Genomic DNA, 17,819 nt, shown 5'->3' with positions numbered 1-17,819 from the left:
TGTTAACATGTTTCTTTTTCTTTAAGCTAAGAAATATTCTTAATTGGGGTCGTATTTATCTATGTTTATCTTATATTTTACCATCAAAATAGGAAAAGTTGCAAGTGTATGCTAAACTTTAAAATAAAATAAAAATAGTCTAAAATTGTTTACAAACGTATAAATTTGATTTCAATACGCATTTTTAAATTGATTTTGTAGATGTGAGAATTTGTCTACACAGGAAACACTTCTATCACAATATGGTTGCTAAGGCAGCTTTTATTTTGTAGCCTATTAGATTTTCAGTTTCAAAATTATTAAGGATGCATAGGGCTAAAACGGGTGGGGGGGGGGATTTGCCAAACATCGATTATTCTAAAGAACCAAAAACCGGAAATGACAATCTGAGATAACAGCCTTCCCCCCCCCCTCTCTATCTCTTTTTCCCTCTCTCTCGATATTTTTTTTCAGGTTAATGGAGGAAGGGATTAATATTTGGTCCAATTAACTCTTCAATATGAAGCTCCCATGGATAATATATTCAGGTACACACGCTGTAACTTGTCGCTTCCCTGCAGTTCCGCTAAAGCTGATGTTCTCCCTCGGAAGCTGCTCTTTGGTAAAAATAGGACAGCTGTCAGTATGCCGTGCCAAATTTTAGTTCTGCTAGGTACCAAACAGTCAGAGCCTCATGCAATGGGAGGGATTCGGGGCCCATCCCCTTCCAGATCACAGGTCCTCCTCCCCCCCCCCACCCGGGTAAAAATTACTAAGTACGTGTCTGTAAAGAGTACAAGTCTGTAGTCTAAAGCGCTTGTAGCGCTAACTTCAAAACAAATTGCTTCCTTTTGAAACTAATTTTAAACGATTACTTAATTCTTTTTTATTTCTTGTCTTTCATTTTTTCGAGATATACGTCCATAAAAGTAGAAAAAAACATATATGAAATGAAATATGTATATAATCTAAAAAAATATAGCCTATATACAATGTCATCATGTCAAGTTCATGTTTTGCCGCTTTCTAGCATTCGAATTGGCAAACCTCACTCAAACTGACTCACATTACTGGCCCTGGATTGAGAGTGATGTTGTGGCACTAATACCGACTCTTAAATTGGTATCACTATTTGGTCCAAATATCCGAAGTCGTCCTTCCTTCACGTCTACCGCAGTAGCAAGCGTCTCGTGTATTCTCAACTATCCAGGATAAGTATCTCCCAACACGAGTATAGACTCCTGGAAAACCAGCTCGGTCAAAACCTTGACCCCACGATACAACTCCTGAAAATTAATTTATTTTAGTTGTCAAGGTACTGCAATTAGGATATAAAAGCGCAGGGGACACAGTATTAGCTATGTTAAATCGTCTTATATTAGCATGTAAATCTTATATTAGAAGAATTGGGCAGACCTATCCTTTTTCAGCTAGAAGTTGCTGTATTTTCTCAAACTGGGTGCGTATTACATCAGCCTTTGCACCAGGAATTAGTTAATATTAGCGGTTTATCCTTGTGGAGAGGCAAAAACCACAACTATCGGGACCTTTCTAGTGGGAAAAATATAAGAAAAAAAGAAGACATTTACTTATGTTGCTTACAGTTCTTGAACAGTGCCGGGACGTTGCAGAGGGAAAAAAAAGTTCTGGGAGATCTTCTTAAAACTTTGATAGTGCATTTTTATCAGAAAAATTACATCGACCTATCTTTGAATAAAAAAAAAAAACAAGTTTTTTTTAACTGAAAGTAAGGAGCGACATTAAAACTTAAAACGAACAGAGATTACTTCGCATATGAAAGGGGCTGCTTCCTCATCAACGTCCTGCTCTTTACGCTAAAGTTTTTTACTGTTTCAAAAAGTAGAGTTGAGAGAAAGAGCCAAACTTTAGCGTAAAGAGCAGGAAGTTAAGATTCTATGACTTTTAGGGGGTGTTTTCCCCTATTTTCTAAATAAGGCAAATTTTCTCAGGCTTGTAACTTTTGTTGGATAAGACTAAACTTGATGAAACTTATATATTTAAAATCAGCATTAAAATGCAATTCTTTTGAAATAGCTATTGGTGTCAAAATTCTATTTTTTAGGGTTTTGCTTACTATTGAGCCGGGTCGCTCCTTACTACAGTTCGTTACCACGAACTGTTTGATTACAGGAGAATAAGTTTTGACTACACCGCTCGCAAACTACAAGGTATGCTAATTCCATTTTAAATCCCTGGTTCTCCCTAGATAAAGTTTTCAGATGCCAACAGAGTTATTTTCGAAAAGGTAAGGGATAGACAAATCAGATTTTTAACTTGCGTAGAAGTAAGATTGAAAATGTTTAGATTTAAAAGTAACACAAGCGACAAGTTTTATTGATTATAGAGCCGACCTTTGATTCAGATGATAAGCAAGGGTTACCGAAATCTTTCCTCTGTAAGGTATTCCAGATAATTATAGTAATATAATTACAGTTATAAAACTAGTTAAATCAAACTATATAGTTACATTATGCTTATATCAAGTAAATAGTATGATCTACGAAATGAATAAAGATCAGATAAGCTATGTGTCAAAGTTAGCTAATAGTTCTGATGATGTTTTTTGGGGAGGAGGGTTTAAAAGCCTAAAGTAAAATCGGGGTACAAGATGGTGAAGAAAAAGTATTATCTGATTTATACTCTGCAAACAAACCTGGAAAACTAAAACAATGTCGAGGAGTTTAACTATGCCTATGCTAGTCATAATCAGCAAGATACATGGCTTGGCTCATCGATAAAAATGTATTTGGCCAGTAGGAGGCGATGTGCAGGTTTACTAAGAGGTCTAAGTCTTCTATTAAACTTCGATTATCACTCGCCTTTGAGAAGTTTTCTAGGGGCGGGAAAATAGAGATCAGCGTAGCTAGATACGCAAAGAAGCATGGGCGTTAAAGAAAGGAGATTTGCTAAATATTTTCTAAAAAAATCGTCTAGGATAATTTTAAGAATAAAGCTTGCCAACGAGGTGCTGGGTTGCCAAAAGGACACTTTTAGTGCTTTTTTGACACTTTTTCACTCTGGGTGACACCATGCCACTATTGGGTGAAAAAAGGCCACTTTTTGAAAAAAAGTACACTTTGGCATTTTTTCAAAATCAGTACCATATGTATTTATTTTCAGTTTTTTCTTAACTGCAACTGCTTTTAATTTGTGCTTTTCAGGTTCGTTTCCGTCTTAGGGATTTTTTTTTATCGTATTCGCACTGCTTTTCTTTTCAAAAGCGCAAAAATTCAAACATGGTGAAACATGTGACTTGTTCAAGAGAGTTTAGAAAAAGTTTTTTTGATAAAAAACTGAAGCATGCATATTGCTGCTGGTAAGTTAAAGCTTAGGGTGTTTTATGAATTGTAGTCTACAGGAGTATGCAGAAGCTCGGCCTGGATAGTAGTTAGTAGCAAACTATCTGATTTGCTGCTGCTCAATCATTTCTTGGACGAGGGTGAACCTCAGTTGATTTCCTGAATTAAGACATTAAGCCATTGGTAAATATGCAGTTTGGTTTCACATGTATTTGAGAGGATGGACCCTGTTCTATATGGGTACAGTCTAACCCACAAGAAAATTCTCTGGTAACTGTAAACATGTAATACTGTCATTGACTGAACATCACATCTAGTGTGCCAAGTGCTAACTAAGAAAATGGGCTTTTTGCCCAAAGTGATGAAAGGATGCAAGAACAACAGTGAAAAATGTTTTGCTTTACATTCTGTAACCTGGTGGACTGTTTAAAGCAGAAACAGAAGACTATTATCGAAACCAACCAAGCTTCCAAGCCATTTCATAAGCAAATTGGCAAAATTGTACCTACCCAATCACATGCAGTGTGGTCAACCCTGGTTACCTTTTTTTGTGAAACAGTCAAAGGAACCCTCTGCAGACAAGGCTTCAAAAGATAAGGCATCCATGATTCAAGCCTACATGAAAGAGCCTACAACTAAGGCATATCTATACTTTCTGGCTTCTGTGCTTGGTAAGGTAAATACATTGAACGTACAGTTCCAGTATGGGGACACAATGATCCACACTTTGATAACAAGCTTCAGATCGACATTGAAAGTGATCATGAGATGCTTCATGAACCTAGAAATCCTGAACAGAAGTGATGCTCTTGAGTTGCCTCTTGATCCCCGAGGCTACACAGATGTGAAAGATGTGTTGTGTGGTCCCAACACAGATGCTTATGTGAATGAAGAAGGAGCATCAGGGAAAGCTGTTCAACGGTTTAGGCTGACTTGCTTGGGATTCTACGTCGAACTGGTGAAGCAGATGAGAAAGTGGGTTAATCATAAAGATAAGACGTTACAAGCTCTCGAGTATTTAGACCCGAAAGTTGCCATGAATGGAACTGTTGAAATGATTAGTCCATTAGAACCATCAGATTTAGCAAACTCCTGGGGAAAAGTCAGAGCGAGATAGAGTCTGCTAGAGACACTCTAGAAAACCAGTGCATGAGCCTGCCAGATTCCAAAGAAGAAATGAGCCTGAAGTCTGGTGGTGAAGAGCTAGTGTCCTCATCATCTTAGTTATTGAAGCTCTTGTTAGATGGGAAGAATCCTGACGGCACTCCCAAATTCTTTGAACTATAAACCTTTATGTTGAACTTATGCGCGTTACCTCACTCAAGTGCTGGTGCCGAAAGATAATTTTCTCAACTAACAAACATTAAAACTAACTTGCGAAATCGGTTGGAAATAAAAACTGGATTTCCTCATGCATGTAAAGCAGATGGTTACTCGTAGCGCTGCGTCGGTGCATCGGTGTCAGATTTCGCCAATATTACTTAACAACTTTTCGAGGTGGTACTGCAAGGCTGACCAAAAGGATGAGAAAATAGAGAATGAATCTGAACCTGACCGATTTGCTGACCAATCAGAAAACCAAATAACGGAAATCAGATTGATGTAGCCGAAGTTTTTTCTCAAAAATGGTTAACCACTAGAAATTGATTTTTTTCTTTTTTCAAAAATGAAAGCTGAAGATTTGAACAGATTTCTTGTACAGGAATTCTGCATTAAAGTTTAATTTTGCATTGAAGCATAAGCACGTCAGAACAAATACAATGATAAAATAAATGTTAAGGGATAAACATAGTTACAAAGTTATATCAATTATTAAAATGTGAAACAAAATAGGGAACGAAAGAGTTTTTGTACCTCATGGTCAACAATTGGGGACACAAGTCAAGTTGGGTATTTGGAGCTCTACAAGCACTAAGTCTTGCATTAGGAAGGATTGGGGGTTTTCTTTGAAGGGGGGAAGAAAACCTCTATGATAGTCAGAACTAAGGAACTTGTGCCCAAAGTTCCTGGTAAGGAGGTGACGTTGTGATTCTAATGTAGTGAGTTCAAGTCTAGCCAAACCTTCATCGTAAGTAGTATAGGACGTCCCCAGTAGAGATTTTATAGCTCTTTTTTTAATGCTTTCAATTTTGGAACATTGGGATGTGGTTAACCCAGGGTGTCAGACAGGGCAAGCGTATTCAAGACAAGGTCTTATATAAGAACAATACATTATTTTAAGGTTCTTGATTGATTTGGGAACCGTTTGAGAAGGGAGAAATATTTAAGGAGGAAACCGCCTGTTTTAAATATGTGAAAAGAGTGAGATTTCCATTTAAGGTCATTGTCCAAGTGCAATCCAAGCAGCTTAACCATGTTTAAATTTGGAATGCGAAGGTAATTATTGATTGGGGTACACTTTTTTAAAAGGAGAATAGCATTAAATTGCTTATCAGTATGCTTAGATTGAGTTTAACATTGTCAAGGTCGTTCTTTAAGTTGTTAATGAGTGATTCAAGTTTAACGCCCAAAGTGTTAGGGGTTTGACAAAAGTTAAGTAATGTCAATTCATCTGCAAATTTAAAAGTGTTGTCAAAGTTTGGTAAAACATTGTTAAAAACAATAAAAAATACTAAAGGACCCAATGTAGTCCCTTGGGGTGCTCTACAGGAAATTTAGGTAAAACCTGATGAATCTCCTTTAGGGAGGACTACACATTGCTTACGATTAGACAAAAAAAGCTACCATACGTAAAACAAAATCTCTGACACCTAAAGCCCTTGCATTATCAGTAACTGTCTGATGATCCAAGTTTTCAAAGGCTTTGCTAATATCAGCAAAAACAGCCTCAACGTAGGAACTACTTAATTCAAGATGATTGAAAACAGTGTCAAGTATATAACATAAACAATGGTTGGTGCTATGATTTGGCCTTAAGCCAAACTGATTTGGATTAATTTTATCTTGAATATCGTCAAAGAGGAAATTGTAAATAAAACTTTCAAACATTTTAGAGAAAATAGAGGTTTTTGATATTGGTCTTAAGTCGGAGGGAACTTTTGGGGTCTTGTTTTTCGGTGTAGGTGACATAATAGCTCACTTAAAACACACTGGAAAAATACCATCTACAAAACATTGGTTAAAAATTGCAGTTATAGGTACACTTAAATAAGGGGCACATTTCACACTCAATTTGGTAGGGATATCACCTGGTATACTGACTTATTTGTATCAAGATTTTCGAGTTTAAGCTGAGTCTGATGTATTTCAATCACAGGAATTTCACTCACTGCACTGTTGGCCGGTGTATTTTGGAGTGGCGGGTGAACTTTACAAGTTGAAGCAAAATAATCATTTATGATGTCCGCAGTCACAGGGTCGCCATTACTATCCAGCAAGAGAAACTTAGGAGAGACCTTTCCCATGAGATCTTGGATATATTTGTGGAAATTCTTAGGGTTAGAATACAGTAACTTATTGAGCACGTGAGCACTGTGCTCTTTTATTGCTTTACAGATTTCACTAATAACAATGTTTCGAAGTTTTCGAGATTCTTGGAAAAATCCTTCCTTAAAGTCTATCGCATTCATTTATTAGGCACAACATTTTTTTTTATCTATCCATGGTTTAAAAGTGGATTTGCGATTGACTTTCCATTATTTCATCACTAGTAAGTCACCATTAGTAAGACAAAGGATATTGGCCCAAGATTTGGAGCTAAGTTTTACTTTGAAATGGGAAATCTTCTCGTCAGTAATGGGCCTATTTGAATAACTGATCAATGGTTTAGGGGGAAAGGATGATAAAGGGGTCCAAAAGATTCATAGATGGTCACTTTTCCCTAATGGAAGGGCAATTTTTGGGGCAAAGTAGTAATCTTCAATTTTGGTAAAAATCAAGTCTAGGGTTTTATCACTGCGTGTAGGCGACCTGACAACCTGATCAAGACTAAGAGCAGCGCTAAGCCACTTTTGGTCTAGCTCATTAAAATCACCACATAATGTCACTGCAGCATAGGGGTACTTGCGGCAAATTCTGTCAGTATAAAATTGCAGATATGCCGTCAGCTCCTTCTTAAATCCACTACGAGGAGGGTAATAAATAATACAAAAAAATCATGCAAGATAAGTCTTTTGGGTCTGGTCCAGAGCCATAAAACTTCAGTTTTTGAGTTGTTCTCTATTTCAGGAGATGAAAGAATCCGATTTGGGAGGGTACACTTACAAAAAAAGCCACTCCTCCACCATGAGATAGAGGAATAACACCTTTGCCCAATCTGGCTTAAAATGATTAAGCCCCAGTCTGTGGGAAATGGTAGACAAAATTTTGTAGAAGATCTGATATGCTACTGAAGGGAAAGAGGGAGCGAGGGCAATTAAGCCGTGTCGGCAGCGACAGACATCGTATCTGTGGTCTGCTGGCACAAATATTTTAAGCCCTGTCTTCGTTATGGCGCTTTTCGGCCGAGACGGCTGGGGCGGCTCATACTGAAGACAGGTTTTATCGCCGTACAGAGTAGACATTTTGGCTGAAAACACATAAACTAAACAACACAATTTGTCATTCATCTTAGTTGTACAACATTTCGTTACGTTCCTGTAAAACCGCAAACGCAACACAAATGACTCAAAATTTTCTGCAGCTCCTGAAATAAGCCTGCGCTTTCGAATTTTTTGCCAAAGACAACGAAAACGAAAACTGTCGGGCTTTACTGAGTTTTCGGAAGAAGAATAACTATTACAACCGAAGGTTCGAGAGAATCAGAGAAATTGTACTAAATTCTTTTTCTTCTTGGCGTATAAGGCGATTTGAAGTTTTAAATGAGACTACTTATTTGAAGAACCGCTTTGCTTTTACTTGAAAAAGAAGAACGCAAATCTGGCCCTGGAGTTGCGAGAAAACCATTTGAAGCCTTTTTTTGTCAACTTTTAAAGTATATTGGCTAGTTTTCTAGGAGGACACTAAAAATGTCCCTTTTCTGCTGAATTTGACACTTTAGTCACAAAAAGTTTTGGCAACCTTGACGAGGTGCTCAAGGTGATTCTTTCTGAACGGAGTGGTTCTATCCCATCCAGTATACTTATGGTTATAAGCAGTTTATGGATCTTGGACAGATCTCCAGGATGTGCAAAGGCTGTATACCTAGAATACAGCCTTATACTAAATACAGCCTCTACTAAATACTCTGCTAGATAAAAGTCAAAGCAACTAATTCCAAAATGAAGAATGTAGATGAAAGTCAAAGCAACTAAATCCAAAATGAAGAATGTAGATAAAAGTCAAAGCAACTAATTCCAAAATGAAGAATGGTTCTGCACCTTGTAAACGTCTTCAAGGGTTTATGTTCACAAGTTTAAGCTAACTTTAATTTTAAGTTGTGTGGATTTTTAACATTTGCTAAATTACTAGGTACTTTTCCTTTAAACTTGCTCGAAAGACTCTATTGTTTATGATTCTTTGCCATTATGTATCGCAATGCTCAAAACTTGTTCGTGATTAGAAAATTATCACAAGTGTCGAAGTTCCTAATTCATTTCCCGCTTTGCTTTTCATCTGTCGTTGCTTAATGTCACCTAGATTTGATTTATGCTTTTATTTAGTCTAACTCTTTTCCTATGAAAAAAATAATAACGGCATCTAGTTCATTGCTGACCCTCTGCGAGGGTTAAAAGGTAATAGGGTAAGACATTTATCTGAAAGGGAACTATCAACCCCTTTTCCTACATTTATAATAAGCTGAATGGCTACTCACCAGTACCCTCACTGGCTAAATCCTAGACTTAAACCTTAATTTATCCCAGATTGTGGAGAAAAAAACTTTTGGGTTACAACATATTTACACGCTTTAAAGCCTTTCCTGCTCAACCTTTGTTACCTTGTTGGTATGGAATCTAAGTATTTTATTTATTTTTTTTCATTCTTATTTTTCAAGTCGTGAAGGCCAGTAAAAGCTGTAGTAAAGTAAAAAAATAAATAAAAATAATTTCAAACTGTTTGAGATGCGATCAGTCAGACGGGTACCAAAAAACAACCTGAAAGTAATTTCTCTGGAAAACCTCTAGCAAATGCTCCTCTGTCTTCCAGAGCGCACAAACTTTAAAGCCATACTTGACCATTGTCATCTCTGTAGCTTCCGATACTCTATTCTTGGTTCGCAGACTTATCTTCGTATTCTTCCAAAAAAATTTCAACTATGAAAAACACCCCGGGTCTTTGCTAATCTACAGCAAATCGTCACTGCTAGTCGTCACTGCACCCGCCGTTTTTACTAATAATACTTCCTAGGTAAATGAAGCTCTTCAATTCATCGGCATTTTGGCTACCCAACATAACTTCTTCACCTTCACTTGTTCCCAGTCTTAGCGAAGAAGTCGTTCTTAATATTTTTAACCTATTCTTGCACCATGAACTCTCAAAACCTCCAAAAATTCATTCATTCTGATAATTGTTTCATCTATAATTTTCAAATCATCAGCATAATCTAAGCCTATGAGAGTTTACTTCCCCAATTGAGTCCATGTTCTCCCATTGCCTTTGCTGTGGTCCTAAGGATGAAATCCATCAAAATAATTCATCAAAATAATCAACCCTGCTTAAGTACTGATTTAATACGAAACCTGTTACTAACCTCATTTTCTACCATGCCACAGCAATAGTCTTACAACTTATTTTCAAACTAGTCCCTTTAGGCAGCAGACTTTTCAGTCAAAATGACACAATGTTAGGGAAACATTGAATTAAATAAAAATCAATGTCTAGCATTTTTCTGTTATAAACCCATTTAATAGCAGTGAAACTCATTGCTTAATTGTACAGCTTTTTTTTGTGGTTAAAATTTCAATTACCGCAAGCGTCCTCGCAGACGGAACCAAATAAAAAAGTACAAATATTATAGTTACACATCTTATTGAACATGCAATATTGAACAATGCAGGATTTTACGTTTCTTGTCGCTGCTTTCACTGTTGAATTCCATGGTCTGATCCCTATGGGACAGGAATATTTTCCTCTTCAGACCGCATAGAATTGCACAAAAATTGCCTACCAGTCAATTTGGCTTAATTTTATCTTATTCGGTTTTTGTTTGTTCACCCCACATTATGCTATTTATGGGAAAGTAAGTTTGACCCCTCTAGGATTTTTTGCCACTTGTCTATTATTGCTACCACACTCAAGAAGTGAAGTGAGGTTAATTATAATGAAATATACCAAATATAATAAAAAAATATAATGCTTTAGCAACAAAATTATGGAAACTACAACAGAGAATTATGTAAAGGAGACCGCCCAGAACGAATTATATTAAATATCTAACCTAACTAACTCTATGTATTAAATATCTAATTAAAATATACCTGCATAGTAGTTTATCTCACAGGGACTAATTATCTCCGAATACCGACAGAGAAGCCAATTTTACTCAGATCAAGAGCTTGAGTGTAGTCACTATAACATACAAGTGCCGATTTTTCGAACTGGTGTCAAAATTTATTTTTCAATAAATATATCAAGTACATCTTTTACTTACCAATTATGTCAATTTTTCGATCTGCTGCATGATAATGCAAAGGTCCTCCACAATCACCCTGAAAATAAATTTCCTCATAAGTATGATTAATTAATGTGAGTCTCATTAGCATATACGTTGTCTTTATAGTTGTTCGTCACGGATTCCATTCAAACTTTTTTTTTTGCTCCATGCTAAGGTCGAGTACACATCCTTGACATGTCAAGTACCCGATATTTGAACTTGACATTCAGAATAAGTAGTGCCCGTCTGCTGTTTAAAACAGAAAAATTAAGATTGTAATCACAGCAGAGGTGCCATTTGGGGGGGGGGGGGTTAGGGGTGGGCAAACACCCACCCCAGATTTTCCAGGGGGGGGCCAAGCTTCCATCACAAAGGCTCTTCCGGCCATAATTATCCATTATGTCCAACATAATCCGTTGTGTTCAAATTATTTGAACTAACTGCACGCCTATTAGCCAAAAAGCGTAATTACCTGACGACCCTTGGGGTAATTACGGTATTTGCTATTAATAATTGTAAATTTTAAAAGTAGTTTAGATTCATAATAAAAGTCTCAAGTTCTGTCAAATGCCCCATGCCCACCCCAAGATTTGGCCCAAATGGCGCCTCTGAATCACAGCATTCTTGAATGTCCCTGATTTGACGCTGACTACGTGAATTATAGCCAAATCCCTGATAAAACTAGCAACAGACTTAATGCAAGAAAAAAATCTAGAATCTGGGCACCGTTGAGACAGGAAAATGTCAATGACGCTGTATATATATTGATCCGAGAATATAAGAAGTGATCGAAGGGCTACACAGACGCAGCGTCAAAGGTTCATTCTAACAGCAAGTTTACTAAATAGAGAGAAACGGGCCTTTGGCTTATTTTCTTTTTTTACTGATATTATGCGTTGTGAGTCTACATAAGTAAGGGTATACGCCTATATTAGGGGCTATTGAGAAAGAAACATGTAAAGGAAGCACAACTCTTACTTGGCAATATGCAGAATGATTGCAGTTAACACATTTCGACTGCAGCTACACTATACTTCATCCCCAATGCCCCCCTAATGCACAAATATAGAGCCCAAATTATATATTTCCCTTGCATTTTGCCATGTCACGGAATCGATTGGAAAACGATTTCTTATTTCAACCCCGTGCACCAGTAAATTAAATCAACTATGATGAGGTCAAGAAACGGAACATATTTATTATACTATATGTGTTTTTTTTTTAGCTGTCTTCACCAGCTTTTAGTCTCCTCCCTCACTTTTTAGATCTTCGACCTTTATAAATGTAGCCTGAGCTGCCTCTTTCTCCTCTCAACAGTTGCCAGCTCGGGCATTCAGTCCTTGCAAATATGGCCTGAGGTCGCTCCCTCTGATCGCCATGGTAGACAGTTCAGGTCTTTGGCCCTCTGCATATTTGTTGTCATAGATCCAGTTCTCAATTTTTCCAGTTTTATAGTCAATTTTATTCTTATGGCGCCACAATTATTCGGTAACATTCTCACGTTTTTAGCTTGAATAATTTAGCTCCAAATTCTACGGAAACAAAGCCAGACAGACACCTGACTTTATATGCATCTTTCAGGTTTTTGGGAGATGATATGACCTCCATGGTTATACCATGAACATCTAAACGGAAAAGACAAACATGAGAATAAAGAGCACCAATCTAAAAATAAGGAAGGCGTCCGCGTAGTCTGTGTATCGGCGTGGTATCGATAAAATTGCGAAAGTAAGGTTATTTTACGTAGGGGAAAATATTAAAAAAAAAGGAAACATAAGATTGATGCGAACGTTAAATAAACTTAAACTTAGTTTTATAAAAGCATATAAAATAATAAATAGAGTAAGAAGATAAGTAATAAATAAATACCAACTAATGAAACAGGTTAAAGGAATAAAACGAAAAAAATCGATATATAGTAAAAAAAAAAATGACATATGTTTATTCACACTACATGTATCAAGTCCCAATTAACAAAAACTAAATGAGAAGAAAACCTAAAATAAGTTAAATAGCCTTTCAACATGCATATAAAAAGACTAGAGAGAAGGATGGACAGAAGTGAAAATCTGTAAATAAAATGATTAATGGAGAACTGCAAGTTAACCCCTGTGTAACTTGCAATTCTACGACAAGTCCACAGCTGTAATTTGCATTCAGAGGACAAGATACTTATCATTGGTTTTATTAGTTTCAGGTATATGGATTCACTAAACCAGAATTATAATTGCCTAGATTCTTTCTTAGAAACTGATATAAACTTGTTTAAAATCAGGAAAATATTTTCTCATGTTTTTCGCATCTTTTCTATAGATTTTTCAAATATAAAAAAATATGCAAAGTCAATTCATAAATGATGTTTTCAATAGATGATTAGAAATGAATCTTGACTATTGAATAATAGAAGATTATCCTTTTAAGGTGAAACCTTAAAATCATAGGACTGCAGAAAAATAAAGTACTAAAAACTTGCAAGCGGAAGATAGACCTAAATAGAAGTTTATCTTAAGCTCGTAAAAAGGAAAAGAGAGAGAGGAAGGAGTCAAATTAAGTATCTCTTCATTTAATTCTTGTCAATTTGGCACAAAAAAAAATAAAAAAAAACGAACTATCTGAATGAAAGTATGTAGTAACTTACTTGGCACGCGTCAAGCTTGCCATTGTCATAACCAGCGCACATCATGTTTTCTGTTATGGCCTTTGTTCCATATTTGGAGCTTTTGCAAGCTGAGTCCGAATAAATTGGCACGGTCAATTGACGAAGGACCGGTGAAATCGGACCATTTTCGGACAGTCTTCCCCAGCCGATTACTGTTGCATTTTCATGGGTGTAACTTCTGTCTAAAGAAAATCCATAGAATTTAAAAAGGTACTTATCTGTTATAGCAACAACACTCAAGAAGTGAAGTTAGGCTAATCCTAATGAAATATACCCAAGTAGAATGACTTTAAAATAGTTTATGGAAAATACAACAGAGAATTATGGAAATCAGGTCACCCAGAACCAAAAACCAAACCAAAATCTAAACTAACCAAAATACAAACTAAAACATTTAATTTTTATATACCTACAATGTAGTGTATATACACACTCTCACGCTAAGCTCAAATAAACTACAGAAAGAAACAGCTTCTGTCTGACCCAACAACTTGAGTGCTATTGTTATAACAGATTAAGATCTATTGAAGTTCAATTTATTATTTATCGAAATTATGAGGAACTTGTAAGAGTTAAATCTTCTGATTTGACATGGAAAGACAGAGAATATTACTACTATCGAACAGATATTGTAGAGTCTGTCAAATTCATTAAAAAGCGGAGAATTTCAAAGAAAATTACGTAATTAATGTAATTAGTCTTTACTGTAACATGATTAAAGCTGATGTTTCTCTAGAAGTGATATTTAATCAACAATTTTTGTGCTGAGTCAAGTCAAAATGCAAATTGTACAATATAGACCTTGGTTAGCTTGCGAGGTCCTACCAGATTAAGTAGGCTAATTGACTTTAAGCAGATAGGCCTGATTGGGATTGAATTTTTCCTATTTTGCCCTCTTGCAAGTTCTAAAGTAATTGGAAACACAAAATATGTAGCAAAAACGAAGCCAATTACTTCTGATAATAAAATAGGGTACAAAAGCTGAGGATCTACACATCTGTGTTAAGAGCTCTTCCCTTTGGAAAAATTCAAACAGTTAAAATTAACAACCAATATAAGAACAAAAATATTCGGAGACACTTCTGATGAATTCGAAATTAATCCGTTGGAAACAAGAAAGAGTGAGCTCAAATTTGAAACAAAATAGCGACTTCTAAGAGTTACCTTGTAAGATTGCAGTTTCAAGTGTTAAAGAAATCCAGAAAAAAGTGTTCCCGAAATTGGAACACAACTTTAAAAATATAAAATACCTAGATCATTGAGCTGCCTTTGCAACATGTAATCACCCTACAAAACTGTAAACAAGGAGCATTTGTAAAGTGGTATCTAGAGATGTAAACAGACCATTAGATATTACCGTGATAGACGAAGAGGCATTTTACCTAACATGATTTCACAGCGGTTGTTATAAAAGTTGAAAGGAGATTCACACTCAACTCCTAAAGTGAAATAACCTGAAGAGATTGTGACTTGGACTCTATTTTCTTTCAGCCTAAAGAAAACTGTCCCAAAGAACTTTTAAACACATTCTAAAAGTTAGTGCGATTTTGGGTTAACGACAAAACCTGACAGTGTTCTAGTATGTGCGTTATTTCTAATAATATTTTCTTGTCTCATTGTTTTGTTGTGCTGCACGTGTTTTTCCATATTTAATTAATTAGATTGTTGTATTTTATTATGTGGCAAATTATTCAGACAGTTTCTAGGCTCGTGACGGTAGCCTATATTGTTTGTGTGACATATACAAAGTATTCATTCTTGGTAAGGGACAAATATTTTTCTTTACACTGTTCATTGTTCTAGTATTAAATTAAATTAGAAAGAAAGTTTTTTCTAATGTAAGTAAGAAGCAACATTAATTCTTAAAACGAACAGAAGTTAATATATATATGAGAGGGATTGTCTCGTCCTCAATACCTCTCTCTTTACGCTAAAGCTTGACTTGTTGTTCCAATTATCTAAGAATTACTCCTGAAACACAAGAGCCATTTAATTAGAATAATAAGCTTTTTTAAAAGTTCTAAGAAAAAATTTACCATACAGAGTGCAGCATTGAGGAGGAGGCAATCCCTCTCAAAACGTAATAAATTTTGTTCGTTTTAATCTCTGGACAGCAGATAACGAATATTCTTGTCCAACAAAGAATTCTTGACGGTCGCTCAAAACTAGTCTATAGGTGAATAGTTTCATGTATAAACTAGGTGAAACCCAAATTTCAGAATTCTTCGTTTTCAAATGTCGTTCTGAGACAGAAGTAATAAACCTGGGGCACAAAACCAATTATTCTAAAGAAAATTGCCCATAACTAAGTGGATTTTTTTGGGCTCATAGATGTGGAATGTTTTGTTCGTACAATTAGTCTTTCTGTAGAATTTTTTTTACTTATAAATAGCCTCATTAGAACAATTTTTTCTTTTAATTTCGTATTTAAAACTAACTACATATTTTCTACTTCTTCTTTCAGGTCACCATCATTCTCAATCACAAACTAGAATTTGTGGTAATTTATATTTTTGGACGAACATCATTAATTTTCTCACTTCTCTCTTCTGTAAACCCCTCATCGTATCTTTTTCTATAGGAAAATATAATTAAAATAGAAAATGGATATATACGTGAAATGATGTGCAGCCTCTGATTAAAAAGACATGTAATATAAATTTGTATCTCTCCATGAATCAAATTTAGTTTGGTTTAACTGCTGACATTAGACAGTTAATTTTAAAAATCACTGTAATTCAAGAAGTGTTTGTCATTTTTACTGGCTTAAAATTTCGCGCAAAAAAAAACAATCGTGTTTGCTTTATTCATACTCGCTTAAAATATTCCCAGACTTCTGACTATGAGGCCATTTAATGCATCTAAGGATAGTTTAATAGTTTAAAAAAATATAATTTTTGTCTATTCTTGGTAAATGCCACTTCTTTACTACGGAAGTACAGCAGAGTTATCTCTCTTCTTCTCTTTGGTTTTACTTAACAATGGACTGTTTCTTTATGATTACATGTCTCATTTCTGTAAGAGTAACTGTGCTTCTACTTTGTGTTGGCACAGTGAAATGATCATCTGCTTAGCAATACAAGACTAGAGGTTAAACTATCACTGCCACAAGGACAAGATTGATCGATAGGTTTTGTTACTTGTCCCTGTAAATAAATAAATTTAAAAAAAAAATCAACTGAAACGTTGACACAACGACCTATGTACCACAAATGACTCTGAAGGATCTTGATCCTATCCTTTTAATTGTTTTTCTAGAAATAGCAATGAGAAGAGATGAAACGTTCCGTTATGTAATGTTTCAAGTCCACAAATTTTAAAGTACCCTCTATCTTTCTGGCAATGGTGTCCCAAGATCAGCCATGTGATAGCCAAGCAAAACACTGCTACTGGATATCGATCTATCAATTATGACAAAATTGTAATGTATAATGTAAACAAAAAAAAATAAATAGCATACCTGGTACCGGCAGGCAAGCGGGAGACACAGAGCGAGTAAACTGCACAGGTTCGTTGAGTCGCAACAAAGCTATGTCGTTATTGAAAGTTTTCTTACAAACTGAGGGTGTTTTATTAATCCAGATAACGTTCGAATAATTGCTTCTGTTGCTTCTTCATTGGTGAGATCATGACCTCCCAACAGAACTTGGAGTTGTCTTGGGTCTACGCTGGAAAACAGGAAGATAAACAACCACATAATTAAGTTCCAGTTCACATAGAGGGATGGCTGTAGCTTTTACCTTGAGTAGACTTGCATATCCGTCATTTTCTTTCTTAAAGACATTTATACGACCGTTGGCTCAATAATAAACTCTAAGGATGTGTTTACCAATAAATTCTTTGAGCGCAAAACTTAACCTGAGAAAACTCAGGCAATGCAGAATTCAACCCAAACTCAACCCACGCAATCTTCACCCGAACTCACACCAGCAAAACCTAGCCCACGAAAAATTTTACCCAGTCAAACTCACCTCTAACGAAATTCGCACTGGAAAACTTGATCCAAGCAGAATTCTCTTCAGTAAAACTCAGCTAATGCAAAATCCAACCACTAAAAATCTCGTGGGAAATCTGGCTAGGGGGACAAAGGATCAAGACATACAGATGTAGGAAGCGCCCGAATGAGGTAAAGATGTATGTAGGTAGTGCTTTGAAGGGACACTTTTGAAGATGTTGGAAGATGAGGTGACACTAATGACGCTGGTGATGTCGTCAGGTGAGTTTACTGCGAGGAACCATGACTTAGAAGACCGCCATAATGGCAATGATAATGACATGACGATGATGCATGCATGCAAAATACCCCTCGGTGTTACTTTTATCATAATCTTCAACAATTTCCGAACTGATG

General features: G+C 35.9%; 1 pseudogene; it reads right to left on the bottom strand.

The window, feature by feature from the left end:
* Window positions 1–913: 913 nt before the first annotated feature.
* LOC136030653 (cationic trypsin-3-like) overlaps window positions 914–17,819 on the bottom strand; it is a 65,213-nt pseudogene continuing 48,307 nt past the window's right edge.

The sequence above is a fragment of the Artemia franciscana genome, chromosome 8 (genome assembly GCF_032884065.1).
Source record: "Artemia franciscana chromosome 8, ASM3288406v1, whole genome shotgun sequence".
Lineage (NCBI taxonomy): Eukaryota > Metazoa > Arthropoda > Branchiopoda > Anostraca > Artemiidae > Artemia > Artemia franciscana.
This window is presented reverse-complemented; position numbering and strand designations above follow the sequence as displayed.